Source organism: Mesoplodon densirostris, chromosome 4 (genome assembly GCF_025265405.1).
Source record: "Mesoplodon densirostris isolate mMesDen1 chromosome 4, mMesDen1 primary haplotype, whole genome shotgun sequence".
NCBI classification, from domain to species: Eukaryota; Metazoa; Chordata; class Mammalia; order Artiodactyla; family Ziphiidae; genus Mesoplodon; species Mesoplodon densirostris.
In genome coordinates, this window is record NC_082664.1 from 88,107,113 (window position 1) to 88,125,751 (window position 18,639).

The 18,639-nt window shown below is 40.8% G+C and overlaps 1 protein-coding gene across 2 annotated transcripts in view; it reads right to left on the reverse strand.

The window, feature by feature from the left end:
- The window catches only part of TTBK2 (tau tubulin kinase 2), a 161,790-nt gene extending 149,009 nt beyond the window's left edge, over positions 1 to 12,781 (reverse strand). For both annotated transcript variants that reach the window (XM_060096700.1, XM_060096699.1), the window contains exon 1: positions 12,416 to 12,781. The gene's annotated coding sequence lies outside the window, so the exon portion shown is untranslated. The remainder of the gene's footprint in view (positions 1 to 12,415) is intronic.
- Positions 12,782 to 18,639: the final 5,858 nt, after the last annotated feature.

An 18,639-nucleotide genomic window follows, 5' to 3' on the forward strand; every position in this document is an offset into this window, starting at 1 on the left:
CTGAACTACATGACTAAATCTCACGATAGACATTGAAAAAAATCAAGCAAGACAAAAGTATACTTACAACATAAGTCCTTCTATATGAAGTTCAAAATTAAGCAAAACTAAACTATGTTAAATAGGGATGCAAGTATAGGTAGTAAGCCTATAAAGAAAAAACAAGGACATGATTTTTCATAAAAAGCACAAGAATGAATTCCTTTGGGGTAAGAAAAGGAGATAAGGAAAGGGCTTCTGAGATGCTGGCAATGTTCTATTTCTTGACCACTTGGCCTTATAATTATTCTTTAAACTGTACAGGGGGCTTCTCTGGTGGCACAGTGGGTAAGAAACCACCTACCAATGCAGGGGACACGGATTTGATCCTTGGTCCGGGAAGATCCCACACGCCACAGAGCAACAAAGCCCGTGCGCCACAACTACTGAGCCTGCGCTCTAGAGCCCACGAGCCACGTCTACTGAGCCCGTGCACCACAACTACTGAGCCTGCACTCTGCAACTACTGAGCTCGAGCGCCTAGAGCACGTGCTCCACAACAAGAGAAGCCACCACAATCAGAAGCCTGTGCACCTCAACGAAGAGTAGCCCCCGCTTGCCACAGCTAGAGAAAGCCTGCATGCAACAACAAAGACTCAACACAGCCAAAAATAAAATACATAAAATACATAAATTTAAACTGTACCTATAATTAATGTCTCTTATAAAAAGAAAAGTAACAGATAATGGCCATATAAACCAGAGCAGGGAAAGCCACACACAAACTAGATAGGCAACAACCATCTAGCAGTATGACAGATAGCAGAAGACTATCCCATCTATACAGTGGTGAAAAGCCAGGTAACCTGTGAGTTGAGCATGAAGCAGAAATCTAGGTTCAGAGTAAAGAAAGAGGCTTAGAAGCACATGCACAATTACATGTCTCCTAAGACATACCTTCTAAGACAATTTACAATGTCTTCCAAAAAGACTATAAATTTCTTGAGGTCAAGAGCAGAATTCTACTCATCTTTGTATTCTCAGTACCTAGCATAATACCTACCACAGAACAATCGTTCAATAAATGTTTAATGAATGGAAGAATGAATGAAACACCTTTAACCTCCTAGACAGCTGAATGAAAAGAAGTAGTCCTCAAGTAAATAATTGAGAGCTGACTTTTAAATTTAACATATAGTCATTCAATAAATTGTTACAAATACACTGAAGAGTAGGAAGAAATATAATGTACAGTTTTGCCCTCAATGAGTTTACAATCAAGGGAAGAAGTTAAACAATTATTTCCAAATTATTCTTTGAAGTAGAACACATAATACAAAAACAGAAATTAATAGTAATTCTCTGAATTTTAAAGGCAAAATAAACTAATAAGAACCTGCTGTATAAAAAAATAAATAAAATTTTAAAATAAAATAAAAGGTAAAATATATAAGTTAATCAACATCAAATTGCAAGGGCCAGTGCATATGACAAATCAGAACTGGGAGAGACTAACATGGGCTAGGATGATCATACGATGTTTCTTAGAGGAGCTGGATAACATCTATAGCGGTTTGGCGATTGCAAAATAGCCAAAAGTTCCTCCCATTCCTGTATACACATCCCTTTACAATGTGATCTTGCTGCATCTGCCATTGAAAGGTAGGTTTTCTTTCTCCATTCTGGAAACTGAGGTTGGCCCTATGACTTGCTTTAAACAATGGGACATCAGCAAACATGACCCAGAAGGTTGAAAAGCACTTATGCACTGGACTTGCCCTCTTTTGCTGGTTTTTGAACCCAGATAGTGAAGAAACCCAAGCTAGGTGACTTCTTCACATAAGTGAGCCCAAACAAGACCAAAAGAACCATTTAGCTGAGCCTAGCCAAACTGCCAACCCACATAATAGTTAATAAATTATTGTTTTAGGACTTCCCTGGTGGCACAGTGGTTGAGAGTCCGCCTGTCGATGCAGGCGACACGGGTTAGTGCCCTGGTCCGGGAAGATCCCACATGCCGCAGAGCGGCTGGGCCCGTGAGCCATGGCCGCTGAGCCTGCGCGTCCGGAGCCTGTGTTCCGCAACGGGAGAGGCTACAACAGTGAGAGGCCCGCATACGGCAAAAAAAAATATATATATATATACATATATTGTTTTAGCTCCTGAACTTCGAGGTGGTTTGTTTAATGACAAGAACTAACTGAAGATGTAAGCAAAAGCACAGAAGAGGAAAGGAGAAAAACATACAAGTACATGAGAAAATGAATGCATACATTAGTCTAAATGATTGCGGAGAAAGAATACATAAACCTGAAAGGTAAACTGAGTTCAGATTGTAAAAATCAGGCTAGGGGTTTTCCCTGGTGGTGCAGTGGTTAAGAATCCGCCTGTCAATGCAGGGGACATGGGTTCGAGCCCTCGTCAGGGAAGATCCCACATGCTGCGGAGCAACTAAGCCCATGCACCACAACTACTAAGCCTGCGTCCTAGAGCCCGCAAGCCACAACTACTTAGCCCACGTGCCACAACTACTGCAGCCCACGCACCTAGAGCCCGTGCTCCACAACAAGAGAAGCCACCTCAATGAGAAGCCCGCGCACTGCAATGAAGAGTAGTCCAGAGTAGCCCCCACTCCCCACAGCTAGAGAAAGCCCAGGCAGAGCAACGAAGACCCAATGCAGCCATAAATAAATAAATAAATAAATTTAAAAAACAGGCTAGGAAGAGGATGGACTTCATTCAGTTTCAATAGACAAGGAAGAGCCACTGAAGGATTTCAGAGCAGGGGAGGCTATAATGCAAGAGGAAAGGAAGTCCAGTTACAACTACTATTATCTAGACAGGCTGAAGCAAAAAAATTCTCCTACATTTGGGGGAAGCTAGATAATTCACTAAACAGATAACAACAGGGTTCTATAAGTGTCATGTATAGCTTATGTAAGATTCTGCTCTTTAACAGAAAAATAGGAAAATTATTTTTACCTACAATTTTAATTTCAATGGAAACAGTGCTAGAATTAATCATCAGAAGAGCTTATGAGGTGTCTAAAGAGTAAGGAAAATATTTTTGAAGCTATTATTTGGGCTTAAAGATAATACACAGATTTCTAATGACAGCATAACTTTGAAATATGACTCCTTTTTTTTTTTTTGCGGTACGCGGGCCTCTCACTGCCGTGGCCTCTCCTGCTGCGGAGCACAGGCTCCGGACGCGCAGGCTCAGCGGCCATGGCTCACGGGCCCAGCCGCTCTGCGGCATGTGGGATCTTCCCGGACCGGGGCACGAACCCATGTCCCCTGCATCAGCAGGCGGACTGTCAATCACTGCGCCACCAGGGAAGCCCCCTATAACTCCTCTTTGTCTGACATTTCAATCTACCCACCAGACCAATTCGGCTTCTGACCACCGAAGTAACAGGGACCAGATTTAGCCTCCTACGTTAAATGGGAAAAATAGACAAAATATATGAAACAATGGACTTTAGACACTAGAACTAGACAATAGGCAGCACAGAACATGGATCCACGAGAGAAGGGAAATAAATGAGGTAAGCCTTAAGACTGCCCCCAGCTCACCGACTGGAGAGTTTCCAGGCTGCAGCACAGGAATGAGGAACCCAAACAGAGCCCAGCAGTCTCGCTGAGTTGAAGAGACAGAATTCAGAGTTTTGAGGAGGCCAAGGCAGGGCAGAACACTGAAGAGCTGTAAAAAGATAGAACTCTGGATATCTAGAGAGGGTTCCTCTTGAAACTTTGGCAGAGTACTTATGAGTGCATGTGTGTACAGAAGCAATCAAGGCCAGGGTAAAGAACCACTGGAAGAGGCAGGCAGGAACAATCCTTAATGTTCACACAGGGCTGTGAATAGTTTGTATAATCACCAAACAGAGCGAAAAAAAAAAAAAACTTTAAAAACATCCAGGGCCATGAATGCATCTAACTATTTTCAAATAACTTAATTGTATCCCAGAACAAATCCCCGTAATATTTACAGGAATTTTAAAAAAAAAAAGAAAAATCCAGCACATGACAGTGTAAAATCACAACATCGAGCATCCAAACAGAAATTAGCAGGGACACAAACAAGGAGAAATATCAGTCAATAAAAACAGACTTAGAAATGGTGCAGATGACAGAATGGTAGACAAGGACTTTAAAACAGCTATTATAAATATATTCAAGGTAATAGAGAAAACCATTAAGCATGAGGAAAGAAATGGGAAATATTTTTTAAATGAACTTCTAAACATGAGAAGTATATATCTGAGATTTTAAAAATACACTAGATAGGATTAACACCAGATTAACCACTGTGGAATAAAGGATTAGTGAAGTTGAAGATACAGAAAAAGGAATCATCCAGGACTTCCCTGGTGGTTCAGTGGTTAAGAATCCACCTTCCAATGCAGGTGATGCAGGTTTGATCCCTGTCAGGGAAATAAAATCCCGCATGCCACAGGGCAACTAAGCCTGAGCACTCTAGAGCCCACGTGCCACAACTAGAGAACCCCGTGCACCACAACTACCGAGCCTGCACACTCTAGAGCCTGTATGCCACAAGGAAGAGCCCACACGCTGCAACCAAGACCCAATGCAGCCAAATAAATAAATAAATAAATAAATATTTTTTTTAAAAAAGAAAGAAAAAGGAATCATCCAAAATGAAACATAGACAGAAAAAGACAGAAACCACACAGAGAATCAGTGAGCAATGGGATAACATCAAAAAGCCTAACATGGACTTCCCTCGTGGTGCAGTGGTTAAGAATCAGCCTGCCAATGCAGGGGACACGGGTTCGAGCCCTGGTCCGGGAAGATCCCACATGCCGCGGAGCAACTAAGCCCGTGAGCCACAACTACCGAGCCTGCACTCTAGAGCCCACAAGCCATAACTACTGAAGCCCACACACCTAGAGCCCGTGCTCCGCAACAAGAGAAGCCACCGCAGTGAGAAGCCCAGGCACTGCAACAGAGAGTAGCCCCCCGCTCACTGCAACTAGAGAACGCCCGCGCGCAGCAATGAAGACCCAACACGGCCAAAAATAAATAAATAAATAAATAATTTTTTAAAGCCTAACATACATATAACTGGAGTCCCAGAAGGAGAGAATAGAGAGGTTGTTTATACTTTTATTTTGTTGTTGGTTATTGTAACCATACTATCTTATATAAAGTTTCTCTCCACTTTTAGTAGACATTTTAATTTCTGGATACATTTATTGGGCCCAAAGAGATTGTATGCTTAAAAAAAAAAAAAAACCTGAAGAAAAAACGTCTGAAATTTTTCCAAATTTGATGAAAACTATCAACACACTGAACATCCCCTATTAAAACAAAAAATCAGATGTTTTCAAAGTCATCATGATCTGTTAAGTAGATAACATTTAGGATACTTGATTAATATTCCAAAAATAGATTAAAATATAGTTAGATGCAGAGTGGCTATCTCTGCATCAAATATCTCAAAAGTCAAAATAATACATTTTTCACATTACAAGAAACTAAATTATGTCTCAAGATAAAACAAGCTGAGGTGCAGACACAAGTTTACAAAGACTACAAACCAGTTAAGCTTTTCAAAATATCTACTAACACTAATGTAAACAACAGAAGTAAGGGTCAAGAATAGGATAAGCCCTATGAGATTTTTTTTTTAACCCTGCAGGTTTTAGCAAGAGCCTCTCTATAAAGGGGTAGTAAAAAGAGATGAAGATGTACAAATAACCCTATTTGTTGATAGCCAAAGAGAAAGAAAATTTAGTCACCACTCACACTTCAACTGTTCCTTCTAAACTTTAACAGGAGATAAATTATACTTCCAGCAGCATGGAATCTCTCTGAGCTCATAAATATATTCAAGAAAGTAAAATATCTATTAAAAGTGAAGAGAAATTTTACAAGTCAGTTATGGTTACAATTACCTACAACAGAATAAAAGTCTAAACAACCTAGTTCACCTCTCCCTGGCTACTGATACTAACAACACATAAACAAATTCTTCCCTTACAGAAAGTACAGTGTAACTCACATGGCAAGATTGTAAGGAAAGGGCTTCCCTGGTGGCACAGTGGTTAAGAATCCGCCTGCCGGGCCTCCCTGGTGGCGCAGTAGTTGAGAGTCCGCCTGCCGATGCAGGGGATACGGGTTCGTGCCCCGGTCTGGGAGGATCCCATATGCCGCGGAGCGGCTGGGCCCGTGAGCCATGGCCGCTGGGCCTGCGCGTCCGGAGCCTGCGCTCCGCAACGGGAGGGGCCACAGCAGTGAGAGGCCCGCATACCGCAAAAAAAAAAAAAAAAAAAAAAAAAGAATCCGCCTGCCAATGCAGGGGACACGGGTTCGAGCCTTGGTCCAGAAGACCCCACGTGCCACGGAGCAACTAAGCCCATGTGCCATAAATACTGAGCCTGCGCTCTAGAGCCCACAAGCCAAAACTACTGAGCCCGTGTGCCACAACTACTGAAGCCCGCACACCGCAATGAAGAGTAGCCCTTGCTCGCCGCAACTAGAGAAAGCCCATGTGCAGCAAAAAAGACCCAACATAGCCAAAAATAAATTAATTAAAATTAAAGAAAAAAAAGATTGTAAGGAAAACATTAAACAAGACAATTCCTTGGGTAAAATCTACTGTAGCCACATCAACCAAACAAAGCATTGCCTATGATCCTCCAACTAAGACAAAGAAAAAAAAAATCAATGAAGAACCTTCTCTGTAGTGATCTTCATTGTAATTGGATTTTAAGTATATTAACTTCCCTTTTTAAAAATAGAAAAACTAAAAAAAAAAAAAAAAAAAATCAAAACCGAAGCAAAGAGAGGTTAAGTAATCTAAGGACCCATGATATGTTATCACAGAGATGAGAAAAGATTCAGATCTCACCTTGATGCACAATTAACAGTTTTATTCATTTGTCTAGTAAGCATTTATTAATTTATGAGGTTTGTGGCTATACTAACCTTATTTTTTTATATTTTTTTTGCGGTATGTGGGCCTCTCACTGCTGTGGCCTCTCCCGTTGCGGAGCACAGGCTCCAGACGCACAGGCTCAGCGGCCATGGCTCACTGGCCCAGCCGCTCTGCAGCATGTGGGATCTTCCCAGACCAGGGCACGAACCCGCGTCACCTGCATCAGCAGGCGGACTCTCAACCACTGCGCCACCAGGGAAGCCCTAACCTTATTTTATAAACCAAAAATTAGGAGCCAGCATATGATAAGGGATATTTTTTTCTGATTTACAAATGAATTTATATATTTGTAAATCAACAAAGATGTTCAAACTATATCCTAGTTACTTGTACATTTAATAACACACCTATAAGCTGCTGGACTCTGGCTACAAAGAGACTCTAACTATTTACCTGAAAGACCTCTTTCTTGTAACCATACATACCCTCCTACTGGAAATGCCTAGTCCTAACTTCTGAGGTTCAAAGAGTATGAAATATAACATAGGAATTCTGTCAGTACTTAAGCAATTAAGGCCTAGGAGAACCCAAAGTCGAAACCCATATTGAAGGGAGAGGGTGGCCTCTTTAGAGCAAAAGTTTTCAAAGTGTTCTGGTGTTCGGAAAGGATTTGTCTAATGCTGTTTCAGGAGCTGTATGAACATTTAATTTTTATTAAATATCTTTATTTTAAAACATTTATTTTTAATTTTTTAACTACTTACAGCTATAACATATCCACTAACCTCCAAAACTGGTAGAGTATGTAGAATAAACTGTGGTTGATAAAACAAAGACTACTTCCCTGAACCCATCCCCCGGAATGTTAGGTCTGTCAGTTAACATGTTTATGTGGTCGTCTGCATTTTCCCTTCATGATACTTGGAACACTTGTAATTCCTTGTTCTACAATTGTCTATTCCCACTGTATTGCAAGTTCCAAAAGTGAGATCATTTCTGTCCTGTTCCCTGCTGAATCTCTAACCCCTACCACAGTAACATGGTAGATACTTAAATATTTAATGAGACTACTGCAGTAGTTCTAAGGAGAGATAATGAGGATCAGAGATGCTAAGTTAAGATGGTAACAGTAGAAATGAAAAGGAGAGGTTTTGTGCAGGTAGAACCAGGGAAAAGAAGCAGCCAAAAAAATTAAATTAATGGGATTTTTGAATTTGGGTGACTGATTAAATAGTGACACCTTCATTTATATAATTATAGAAGTTAAAAGTAGACTGACTTTGGCCTTGGACATGTTGAATTTTTTAAGTGCTACACAAGTCCCTCAGAAATGAAGTCCTAATCTAGCTTACTATCTACCATACTATTTAGCTTCCAGATGATTTTTTTCAAATCAAATTTCATGAGAAGCAAGGCTCACATTTTTCTCTTTAGTTATTCATTTTTTTTCCCCGATTTTCCTCCCCTCATCTCTGCATTACTGGTCATTGAAAAATGTTGATAAAACCTTTTCTGAGAAATTTTAGAAACCGAGGCACTTAGTAGATCGAGGAAAAAAGCAGAGGGGGGGTTTTTCCAAACTTAATCCATAACACACAGCACACATGGAAAACTAAATGTTAGACCAATATTAGCAAAATACAGCATTGAAATGATCACATGGTTAGAACAAGATCAGGGAAACAATGCAAAATCATTTTTTTTAAAAAGGTAATTACCTTGGAACTTCAGAAAGACCAAAAAAAAAAAAATCCAAGTATAAAAATAATGATAAAAGCATTTTAGTAAAAACAGACATAATGGCAAATAAGTTTTCTAATGCAAATATTAAAAAATACTGATTTTTATTTTCAATAAAGATGTAAATTCTCTAAAATATATATATATAATATATAATATTGATTCTTAAACATGGTTAGGTTAAATCTTGACATTACCAAAGGGAGCTAAGAAGCTATTACCTCCCATTCTTCAGAAGACACTACAACAAGCCAGGTTTTTTTTGTTTTGTTTTTTGTTTTTAAATTTTTATTGGAGTATAGTTGATTTACAATGTTGTGTAAGTTTCAGGGTGTTCAGCAAAGTGAATCAGTTATATATATGTCCACTCTTTTTTAGATTCTTTTCCCATATAGGCCATTTACAGAGTATTGAGGTCCTTTTCAAAGAACACTTAATTTTTTTAACTTGGGAAGCTCTACTCTAATTGAAGTGAAAGTAAATTGCTTAACACAATAAAAAGCAGCTATCAACATCCCCAAATATCAAGGATCTTATATACAAATGTAAAAAAAAAAAAAAAAAAACACAGAAAAAATCCAAAATGTTGACAAAAGTTGGTAAGTATTATAGACTCAATTAAGAATTAAGAACACATAAAATAATAACCACAAGGGGCCTCCCTGGTGGCGCAAGTGGTTGAGAGTCCGCCTGCCGATGCAGGGGATACGGGTTCGTGCCCCGGTCTGGGAGGATCCCATATGCCGCGGAGCGGCTGGGCCCGTGAGCCATGGCCGCTGAGCCTGCGCGTCCGGAGCCTGCGCGTCCGGAGCCTGTGCTCCGCAACGGGGGAGGCCACAACAGTGAGAGGCCCGCATACCGCAAAAAAAAAAAATAATAATAATAATAATAATAATAATAATAACCACAAGGAATCATTATGCTTAACTTAAAGTCATAAATAACATAAATGAAAATATACCAAGAAGTCTGCTTAAAAATCACCTGTTTAAAAGATGAAACTTTCTGGCAAAACTGACATTGATGTTAGGTAAATAATATAATTTCAATCTATATTTTAAACTTACAACCAAGGATTACAAGATATTGAGGACAGAAACTTGTGAGCAGTAATATGTGTTGGAATTATGTTCAAAATTCAGCTCTAAAAACCCAACTTTTTACATATAGACTTAAAGGGTCTTTTATCAAATATGGAAGTATGATATTTAACCTGAAAGCACTGAGTATTTACAGCACAAAAACTGTTAAAAAAAAAAAAAAAAAAAGTATTTTCAACCCAAGGATTCTATCCACTGAAGCCTAGGGGAAAAAATCTACCACCATCATCACTATTGTTTACAATATACTGAGTAACAAAAAAAATGACAACGAAGTAAAACAGTACAAATGTTTAATTTCATATTTCAAAACCTATAAATATTGAAGATGTCCTGCCATATTACTAATCAAATAAACTGACATAGCTCCAGCTATATTTTGAGTCTTTCTTAAGAGCCCCCAAAATAGCAAGGGAATACATGGCTAGAGTAATTTTGTGTAACATGCACTCAAACTGTAAAGAATGCCACATATCTATAAAAGAATTTTTCTAGCGGAGATTTTTTTTTAAGTGGGCAAGGAAGCAAGCTATATTCTCCATTAGTTCTTAAAGGCTATTTTATTTTGCTAATCAATTCAGAAGTCACACTAGTTCAATAATGCTCACTAAACATTTTCCCTTGTTTTATACTGTTTTTTGTTTTGTGGTTTTTTTTCAGGCAACAAACATTTATTATGAGGATTAGGAATCTGAGAGTATCTAATTTGCGTGGTTCCAGCTCAAAGTCTCTCATGAATTGCAATTAAGTTGTCATTTCTATACATTAAGTTATAAAACTTATAAAGAATTGCCTGCCCCCGCCACCAAAGTTAAATTCCATGATCATAGCATATTCAGCTCTGTAATATTTGTTTACAATGAAAAACCAACAATCTATCACTAACTCATATTTTAGTGCATTTTTTAATGTAAAATACCCTCAAAAGTTGTCTGCATTATACAAACTTCACTTCTAACACTTCATTTAGAGATATTTGAAGCCCTGCATAAGTGAGTTCATTTCGCTAAAGCAAATGAGCCTACTCTCACGAAGATTTCCTGGGGCATTAAAATAATAAGTATTTAAAAGAAAGTCAAAATAAGACACAAATATCTGAAGTCATACATAGTACAGTCGCTAAGTTATGTATTAACCGTAGTACAAAATAATGAGCAAGATATACCATTCTTAGCCCACTACTGAAGACCAAATTTATTTCAATTTAATATTACAAATTAAATTAATGAAGCTAGGGACTTCAATTTCTTTTATGAGTCTAAACTAAAAGAAGAAAAAGCATTTTTTAACATTCTATCATAAAGGAAAAGTGTTAGAAAGACTTTCCTTTATAACCATGCTTCAAACATCCCCTTTAGTGCCTTGATAAAAATGTATCATACAGGAAAACATAAGTTTCTAAATTAGAGAGATTCCTTTCAGTACATTTTCAATTTCAAAAGAGCACAATACATCATCCAAGTCCACACACTTGTTATCTGAAAAATTTTTAGACTTAGGATGAATTCTTCAAGATTAGTCATATAAGCAATATTTGTCATCATTACTGCTTTACTTAAATAAATAAAAAAGAAATACATAACATTCAGTTTTAAAATCAATATAACATTCAGCTTTAAAATCAATCTCCCATCACCCCTTCCCCCTCAAATGAACGTTACTCTATTTCATTTAGCCAAAAGAAAACAGCAAATACATCTTTACGGTCTATCCTAGCAAACCAGTATTTAGAAACCAATGAAACTTTTATTAATGGCTCAGAACCAAACACTGTAACAAAACACACTGAGTGGATCCTCCGGGTGTGTACATGTGCCCATTCATAATATTATGATCCTCATACATGCATTTAAAAACTTAACTTCTATTTAATACCAAAACATCTTTACATAATACACAGGTTATTATAAAATTGCCCTCTTTAATATTCAAACATAGAACAATTTCTAAAGCGAGGGACGAGAAGAGTTAACACCGGATTGCTGCCACCTATCAACTTTAATTTAAAGCAAAGTACAACTCAATGTCATTTTTACCTCTAATGCAGCCACGACTGAAACAAAATTAAGTTCACTGTGGATAAAGTATCCTGGAATCCCAATGTATTATTTACTTCTGATTTAACAGTAAATACGTGTGGATTCTTTTGTCCCTCCCACAGCACCCCGGGGTGTCAACATCATCTTAGTCAAAGCAAATGACGAGCACCCTAAGTACCATAAAGTCATGGTCTCCACTGTCGTTACTACACAACAAACAAGCTATAGTCCCATGCCCTCTTCTATTAGATTTGCGGAAGTGGGGTGGGAAAGAAGCATTCAGTATATCCTGAGAATCATCTGTGTTCAGTCCTGGTACCTAAAGCAGCATGAATACAAGTGGTATGTGGGTCACCCAGAGAGAACGAAGCTTTGTGGCCCTCGAAGTTCAGCGAAGACACCAAAAGCCTCTGGGGATACGGGGCACAACCCTCCAGGGAAATGGGGTGAAGCAGTCTCCGACTTGGAATGACTGGGTCTGGCACAAGCCCAGGGCGTGGGTAGCGACCGAGGAGTCTCCGGTACCCCTCCCCTCCGCATCAGGATCGGTCACTGGGCGAGAGGTGCGGCCGGAGGAGGGGGTCAGGACTGAGGGAGGGCGGGGCGCGGGGCTCCCCCAGAGGCGTCCTGGGGGCTCGGGGGGTGTGTCCTACCTGGGCCGTGGAGGACGCAGGGATTTCGGGCGGAGGGCTCGGGTCCAGCTCAGGGCGGGGACCGGCAGAGGTCAACCCTCAGCAGGCGGGACGACCGCCGCCTGCCCATCCCCCGCCGCCCAGTGCGGCGGGACCCGAGCGCGGCTTCGAGGGCCGGCCGGCTGGGTAGTCCCCTCGGGTACCGTCCGCGTTTACTGGCGGCGGCGGCTGCTGCTGTTACTGCTGCTGCTGGCCGCCCCCAGCCGCTGCTCTTGTGCCAAGCCCCTGCTCCTCCTCCTGCCGCCGCCGCCGCCGCCTGGTCCCCACCGCTCCCATCGCCGCTGCGGCGACTACTGCAGCGCCCGCTGACCCGACCCGACGTTATTCTCCCCCTCCGCAACCCGGCACAGCCTAGCCCACCTGCCCTGCCAGTGCGCACGCCCACCTCTCCGCCACAGGTGCTGATTGGAGAGCGCGTCCCAAGCCCGCCACGTTGGTTGGCTGGTCCCATTGCCTATCACGAAAGGGGCGGAGAGCCAGGCAAAGAGCGTCTCCGCCCCCCACCGGAGAATTGCCGCTATCTTCAGGTTTGCCTGAGAGGGCGAGTTACCGGGAAAGGAACATCACAATGGCAGCGCGCGTGCGCGCGGGAATTCTGGTTCTTGTAGTTTCAGCCGCAGCGGCAACTACCCGCCAGTCTGGAGCAGAGAAGTAGGGCTTCTGAGACTAGTGGTAAGCGCACAGTGGTGTCCTCCTAGCTCAGCAGTTACCTTGGTTATAGAGGCACGGTTGTGACGCCAGGGTTGGTCTTTTCGGAAGAAAATCGTAAATGCTTTGTCACGATACGAATTTACACACGCCGAGGAGTTCGGTCGCGAAAAAGGGCCCCAAATCATGAGGCCCTGCCACGCCACCTCCTCAGAAGCAGCGCTGCCAGGATCTGGCAAATTGGCGCTGTCCCCAGAACCGCCTAACATGAAGCTAATCATCGGTGGGTACTGGGGAAAGGCCTAAAAGTGTAATGAAGAAAGAAGACCGAGACCTCCAGAAAGGAATGTCAGCCTGGAGCCCGGCGTATCCTTACCGTTTTCACATCCATAAAGAACAAGATTTCACTCCCTTTTTGAAACACCGCCAGTGAAGGGTTCAGTGAGCAGCCCCGGTGAGGTCCAGTATGGGATTCTGAGCAAGACAATGCGGGAGTCCCTCTAAGACTTTCAAAGAAAAGCGAGGAGGGCGGAGAAACGAGGCTATGTGGGATAATTTGTATTTGGTATATCAAGCTCTTTGGTAAAGAGGAAACCTTATGATGAAACCCCTCTCCCATCCTTACCCACCAACTTACAGAAGAAAAAACTCAAAGAGCTTAACAACTTTCCTAGAGCTATAAAACTAATTAGTGGAAGAACCAAAACTCCGGTCTCTTAAACTCCCGTGTCCAATGCTTTTTTTACTTGATAATCTCAGGAGTCTGCCATGGACTGAAAGATTGCGATGAATTATGAGCTTCCTTTTACTTTAAATCTTTTTCTTCACTCAAGTGACATTATGATTAAAACTGATTGAGAATGGTTAAATGCGAATCCTATATTCAATCTCATAACTATTATTGAATCTGTTTCTTCTTGTTCAGGAAATGCCACAGCCTCTTGACATTCTTTGAAAAACAGCAGGCACTTCTACTGTCTGTCATGTCTAGATCCTTGGATGAAAAGCAGGACAAAATGTACATTAAAGGCACTTGATGATGCAGCTCATCTTGTTCTATTCAAACTTAAAGAAGTTGCCAAATTGTTTTCTTTCCACTGATTAAAACCACAAGTTGCTTTTTCCATTACTTTGTCTAACAGAATATAGTTCACTTCAGAGTATTGGCAGGGCAAGTAATTTGAATTGGAAAGGATTAGTGTTTCTGTAAATACTTTTCTTTAAAGTTAAAGAAGTTTATAGGGGAAACAAAGTCCAGATTCATTGAAATGATGCCTAGCAGAATTTCAAATAGATATTCTCTATTCAAAGAGACTATTTTTCACTCACTTAGCAAATATAATGTGTCTCTCCAAGCTACCCAGATGTAATCTCTGCTATCATAGGTAAGCGTTTTAGTGAATTTATTCATAAAACTACTATTGTGTTTATTTTAAATGAGTCAGTAGATACAGCTGGATTCTCCAAATGATGGAAAGATGATTATTCTTCTGACTGTTATCTTATGACCAACTCTCATTTGCAAATCCATGAAGGATAAGATAAATAGAAGAGCATGTGAGAAAGCAGTCCAGCAGCTGTATATCAAGAAAGAGTTGAAGGGGAAAAAAAGTGCAGTGCAAAGGGAAGTGTTGTACGATGAGTATCCTGAGAATAGTACAACAGTATATCTCAGAGTAGGAAGTATAAGAATGAATACATAGTGAAAGTTAATGCCACAGGTATAGGAACCCTAGGATATGTGCCCAAGGAAAACAGTTTCCCAGGCCCCCTTTTCTTCTCTGGTCTTTTCCATTTAAGAACCATTGGTCCCGGGACTTCACTGGTGGCACAGTGGTTAAGAATCCGCCTGCCAATGCAGGGGACATGGGTTCAATCCCTGGTCCGGGAAGATCCCACATGCCACGGAGCAACTAAGGCCGTGTGCCACAACTACTGAGGGTAAGCTGTGACAAAGTGAGAGAGTGGCATGGACATATGTACACTACCAAACGTAAAATAGGTAGCTAGTGGGCAGCAGCCACATAGCACAGGGAGATCAGCTCGGTGGTTTGTGACCACCTAGAAGGGTGGGATAGGGAGGGTGGGAGGGAGGGAGACGGAAGAGGGAAGAGATATGGGAACATATGTATATGTATAACTGATTAACTTTGTTATAAAGCAGAAACTAACACACCATTAAAAAAATATATAGAATCCGCCTGCCAATGCAGGGGACATGGTTTCGATCCCTGGTCCGGGAAGATCCCACGTGCCGCAGAGCAACTAAGCCCGTGCGCCACAACTACTGAGCCTGTGCTCTATAGCCCACGAGCCACAGCTACTGAGCCTGCGTGCTGCAACTACTGAAGCCCGCAAGCCTAGAGCCCGTGCTCTGCAACAAGAGAAGCCACCGCAGTGAGAAGCCCAAGCACTGCAATCAGAGAAAGCCCACGTGCAGCAACGAAAACCCAACTCAGCCAAAAATAAAATAAACAAACACATAAATACATAAATAAATAAATAAATAAATAAAAGAACCACACCGAATCCTCTGGCCCCACTGGCTTCCTCTCTAAAAAAAAAAAATAATAATAATAATAATTATTGGTCTGGGGACTTCCCTGGTGGCACAGTGGTTAAGAATCTGCCTGCCAATGCAGGGGACACAGGTTCGAGCCCTGGTCCGGGAAGATCCCACATGCCATGGAGCAACTAAGCCCGTGTGCCACAACTACTGAGCCTACACTCTAGAGCGCGCGAGCCACAACTACTGAGCCTGTGTGCCTAGAGCCCCTGCTCCCAACAAGAGAAGCCACCACAATGAGAAGCACACACACCACAACAAAGAGTTGCCCTGCTTGCCGCAACTAGAGAAAGTCTGTGTGTGGCAACGAAGACCCAACGCAGCCAAAAATAAATTGATTAATTAAAAAATAAATAAAGAATTATTGGCCTGTCCCAAGAGATACTTGTTCAGTTAGGATAAATGGCAAGGTAATATTCAAGAGCTGGTACCAGAATTTAGGAATCTCCTTTTGAGATATATGTATCTCAAATATTTATATTAAAAAATAAATAAATTTGGTAGTCATCCTCTAGGCACCCCATGATCCCTGCCTCCTGGTATCTTCACCCTTGTATAGTCTAGTCCCTCCCATACTGAATTGGGCTGCCTCGTGTAACCAATAGGCTTTTTCAGAAATTGTGGTGTGTAAATTCCAAGTCTAGGTTATAAAATACTTCGCAGCTTCCACTTTATGCTCTCTTGGGTCACTCACTTAGAGGAAAGCCAGTGCCGTAATACGAGGACACTCAAGCAACCTCTTGGAGTGGCTATCTGGCAAAAAACTGAGGCATTACACCAATAATCAGCACCAATTTGCCAGCCATCTTAATGAACTGTTCTTGGAAATAGATCCTCCAGCCCCAGCCAAGCCTTCAGATGACGGCAGGCCTAGCTAGCATTTTGACTGCCACTCTGTGAAATACCTCAAGCCAGAACCACCCAACTAAGCCACACCCAAAATCCAGACCCACAGACACTATGTGATATAATAAATGTTTACTGTTGTTTTAAGCACTAAGTTTTCAGGGAAACTTGTCATGCAGCAATTGAGAACTAATACAGTAAGATTTGCAAAAATATGGGAGAGAGGAATGATTCAAGTCTAGAGATGTGTGCTCTGGATAACTGAGCCTGAAACAATGAGACTCTGATTCTAGGATCAGCCTTAGAGCATATTCAAGGATAATGAGCAAAGTTCAGATTTATACTGAGTTCCCCACAGAACATAATGCCTCTTTCAACACAGCTTCTTTTCTCCTGCCCAAAATAAATAACGTACTGGAGAATCCCTTTCTTCTTTCCCTTTTCCTCCATTTGTGGCGTCTATCCATATTTAGATACCCATTGATTTACTACTTTCTATTCTTCCCCTAAATCCAAACAGGAAATAATCTAGATGAGTTATTTACATCATTTTTACAATACCACAGTATGAACCAGCGTGCAACTCAAGGAAAAGAGACCTCCCTTCCCTTTTGCTTTCCCTCTCCCTCTTTAAAAACAAATCTCATGTTGTATACCTGAAACTAATATAATACGTGAATTATATCTCAATTTTTAAAAATCTCAGAATTGTACACTTAAATGGGTGGATTGTATGGCATGCGAATTACAGTCATCTCTTGGTATCTCTGGAGGATGGGTTCCAGACCCCCACCCCTCCTGAAGTTCCCCCCTGCAGATACCAAAACCCAAGGATGCTCAAGTCCCTTATATAAAATGACATAGTAGGAACTAACATAGTGTTGTAGATCAATTATACTTCAAAAACAAGCAAACAAACAAACTCAAAGAAAAAGAGATCAGATTTGTGGTTGCCAGAGGCAAGGTGTAGGGGGAAGGGAAAATGAAGGCAGTCAAAAGGTACAAACTTGCAGTTATACGAAAAATAACTACTAGGGATATAACGTACAACATGATAAATTAACACTGCTTGTTTTGTTTTGTTTTTGGTTTCTTGTCTTTTAGGTCTTTTTTTTTTTTTTTTCTTTTGGCCGCACCACTCCGTTTGGGTGATCTTAGTTCCCGGACAAGGGATTGAACCCATGCCCCCTGCAGTGGAAGTGCAGAGCCCTAACCACTGGACTGACAAGGAATTCCCTAATTAACACTGCTGTGCCTTATGTATGAAAGTTGTTAAGAGAGTAAACCTTGAGAGTTCTCATCACAAGGAAAAAAATTTTTCTATTTCTTAAATTTTGTATCTATATGAGATGATGGATGTTCATTAAACTTATTGTGATAATCATTTCATGATGTATGTAAGTCAGATCATTATGCTGCACACCTTAAACTTATACAGTGCTGTATGTCAATATATTTCAATAAAACTGGAAGAAAAAAATCAAACAGCATAGTATTTGCATATAACCTACGCAAACCCTCCCATATGCTTTTGTGTGTGTGTGTGCATATAACCTATGCACACCCTCCCATAGACTTTTTTTTTTTTTTTTGAGGCAAGGAATACGACTTTATTCAGAAAGCCAGCAGACTGAGAAGATGGCAGGCTAGGGTCCCCAAAAACCACCTTCCCATATACTTTAAATTGTCTCTACATTAATTATAATATACCTAGTAGAATGTAAATGCTATGTGAATAGTTGCCTGGCACGCAGAAATTTCAAGTTTTGCTTTGGGGACTTTCTGGAATTTGCAAATATTTTCAGTCTGTGGTTAGTTGAATCCATGGATGCAATACCCAAGGATACAGAGGCCCAGAGCACTGACTGCATATCTCAATAAAGCTGTTTCTAAAAACTCTGCACAGTCTTTTGAAACATGAAGCTCAGAGTGGACTGGCGCTCAAGTGTTTCCACAAACCAGCAAACAGTCCTGTTTTTTAAATTTTTGGTCAATCTAACCAGTTTCTATTTGAATGTTACTTAATCCACTAAACAAAATATTTTAGAGCCAATTAATGCCAACCACTCTGCTAGGCACTGGGAGAACAAATATGAATAAACTCAGTCTCTATCCTTAAGAGTTT